Below are 3,209 nucleotides of genomic sequence, written 5' to 3' on the forward strand. Positions count from 1 at the left end.
TTCTCTGGATATCAAAACCGACATTCTCTTTAAGGAGCTGAAAGGGTCGCTGTGAAGGTGCAGCTAACTTGGCCGCAAATGGTCAAGCGGTGTGAACAAAATACAGTCGGCACTATAACTTACTGCATGTTCTTTGGTATCGCACCGCCTTTAAATTATAAAGAAGCCAAAAAAAAGTAAGTTAATTTCTTTTTCCCCATCATTTGATTTATATCTCTTACAAAATTATATAATTAGAGCATTCATGATGCATTATGCACAAAATTAATCTCAGTGCTAACCGCACAAAATCACTATTCCTGTGACGGCTGCACAACCCTTACTCAACTTTGATTTTGCCATCTCCATATATATATCCCATGTTTCTACGAGTCAGTTGAGGGGAAAAAAAGGAAGGATCTTTAGTTCTTCGCCGGAAAACAACCCTACTGTTTCGGCCTTCTTCAAGTCAGGTTGAATTATATTGCATGTGTGTAAATATCCTAGAAAAGACAGCTTAAATAAGTTTGAAGATTGCTTTTTTAGATTCATTCAGCGGAAATTTCAGCTCGGGCTGGTCTTAATTAATTTCTTTATTTCTTTATTCTTTTTTTTTCTGGATAATTTTGAAAATTCTTATCTTCGTATATAAGTATTTCTAGATCGAAAGATCAGAAGGGTTCTCTTCTTTCATCAAGATTTTATCTGGGTTGGTCTTTTTTTTTTTTTCTCTCCATTTTCTTGGCTAAGTTGAGGTGGGTACATGTCCTTGATAAAGGTGGCGAACTCACGAGACACTAGCGGATATGGCAGACTTCCGGCGGCAGGTAGAGTTAATAGGGAAGTAGACAACACTGCCAACACCGCTGCTTCCACAAGTATGACCACTACCGCCGCTACCAATAACCTTGCCTCGACGGATATCCAAGGCGGCAGTTCTCAGCAATTTCAGCAAGCTCAGATGCTATCATTTGAGCAAGAACAAGCTAACTATCTTCTATCGGCGGCTGCCGCGGCGGCAACACCGATGTTTTCGGGGTACAGTCAATCGTCGGAGATGTCTGCGATGGTGACGGCGCTGACGCATGTGGTTTCCGGGCAGAGGTCAGGTGAGTGGGCATACAACAGACCAGACCTGAGTGGTTCTGTTACGATGTCGTTTGGAGGTGCCGGTTCTGTAATTCAATCGGCTAATTCGCCATCTTCTGCTTATTCTTCTTCTAGCTCTGGCTCTTGGGCTGGGCAGAAGAGAGGACGTGATCAGGAGGAAACTGTTTCTGGATATCCCGAGCATGCCCAGAGGGTTTATAGAGGGTTTGAAGATTTCAGGTCCGGAGAGTCATCCTCTGCCAAAGCTGGTTAGTGAAAACTTCTAAACTTTTTTTTTGGGTTACCAATGTAAATTTTTTGTCATATATTTCCGCATAGTTTTTATCACTAATAACTAGTTCTTTGTTTTTGTTTTTATTTTATTTTTTCTAAATTCTTTCCCAGTTTGATATTTTGTTTATATGTTTATTTTCCGATCAATTTTGAAGTCATCAAAATTTAACCACCTTAAAAAGGACATTATAGAATTTAAAACGATCTTGGTTCTAGATTCATATTCTTTTTACTCAAAACAGCCTACTTTTGTAGGATCAGCAACACTTCCCTTTTTATATTTTATGTGACGCTCTATACATATTTTTGCATGTAATTGCAAGTGTGAATAGTGCACTATCGTGAAAATGCTCGTAGACATAATTTCAAGTCTTTTTTTTTCTGGCAAGAAATATTCATCGTCAATTGCACTTGTGATTATGGATAAAAAATACAGTCTATACTTGAGATCAATGCAATACTTTTTTCCCCACTTTCCCTAATTTCTTTGTGCCTTCAGCAATGCTAGATGAAGCTGGCGGTGTTATTACACCTACAACAACCGCCTCAACCATCGCAACCACAGTTCAATCCCAAAATCCACCGGCCGAAGCGGCAGAAGAAACCGGAGAGAGGAGGAGAAGGTATAGAGGGGTTAGGCAAAGGCCATGGGGAAAATGGGCAGCAGAAATAAGGGATCCACATAAAGCAGCAAGAGTTTGGTTAGGCACATTTGACACAGCTGAAGCAGCAGCCAGAGCATATGATGAAGCAGCCCTTAGGTTCAGAGGCAATAGAGCCAAGCTAAATTTCCCTGAAAATGTTAGACTATTGCCGCCTCTCCAGTCTTCTTCTCAATCAGCTCAGCTCCATGCTGTTTCTTCCACTCCTCCTGCGACAATTTTTCCTGTGACCACCCCATCTCCACAGGCAAGGATGTTCCAACCTCAGCCAATTCAGAGCTCAGACATTGCCAGAGATTATTGGGAGTACTCACAATTACTACGAAGTTCAGGTGATTTCCAGGGACAGCAGCCTGCAGGCTTGTTAGAGCAAATGTACTATGCTTCTTCATTGGCTCTACTGCATTCTCACTCGTTGCCTTCTACTACTACTACCTTCGCTGCATCCCCTACCCCCTCTTCTTCTGCTTCACATCCTCTGCTGCTTCCTGGCCAGCAAAGGAATAACACCTTCCAAACACAAGGAAGTCAAGATCAGGGAGGCAGCTCGAGTTTTCCGGCACCGTCCTGGACTGATTCAGGCCATTATCCTCCATCTTCAAGTTGATTTCGCCTTTGTTTAAATTTTTTTCAATCAATATACTCCACATTATTTCTTTTCTTTTTTTTTTTTTTTTGCTATTATGATTTTCTTGGTTCATTTTCTTTTTTTTTTTCCTTTTTTTTTTTTTTTATAATGTACTATGTACTTGTATGCAGGTTAGGCACCATAGATATCATTATTATTGATGTCATAATCATAGAGAGGATGAAATTATAGAGATGAGAAAAGCAGTATTTAGGTCTCTTAGGCAAAGTTTGGATTAAAGATTTGATATGCAACTTATCTTTGCTTAGTAGCATACAGGAAGTTAGAGAACTGTCAATTTGTCATGTTATCCTTTCTTTTCTTCTACTCTTTGCATTCTCTACCTTGCAAGCTTCTTTAACCTCTCATTTCAACATTTCCCACACTACACTATAATCCTTTAAATTTTCTTGGGACACAAATGTACTTATTTTGCGACAATTCATTTACCAGTTCAATATGAATTGTTGGGAGGAGTCAAACATGAGTTGCTAATGGTTTTTTCAGATATAAATTTATGCATTTGTCTCTTAGTGGAGTATGATTTGGTTTCCTAT

At 39.7% G+C, this 3,209-nt stretch overlaps 1 pseudogene; it reads left to right on the forward strand.

Annotated features, from left to right (window-relative positions):
• The first annotated feature begins 201 nt into the window (after window positions 1-201).
• On the forward strand, window positions 202-2,979 carry LOC113711816 (uncharacterized; annotated as a pseudogene).
• The last annotated feature ends 230 nt before the right edge of the window (window positions 2,980-3,209 follow it).

This window comes from Coffea arabica, chromosome 10e (assembly GCF_036785885.1).
Source record: "Coffea arabica cultivar ET-39 chromosome 10e, Coffea Arabica ET-39 HiFi, whole genome shotgun sequence".
NCBI lineage: Eukaryota > Viridiplantae > Streptophyta > Magnoliopsida > Gentianales > Rubiaceae > Coffea > Coffea arabica.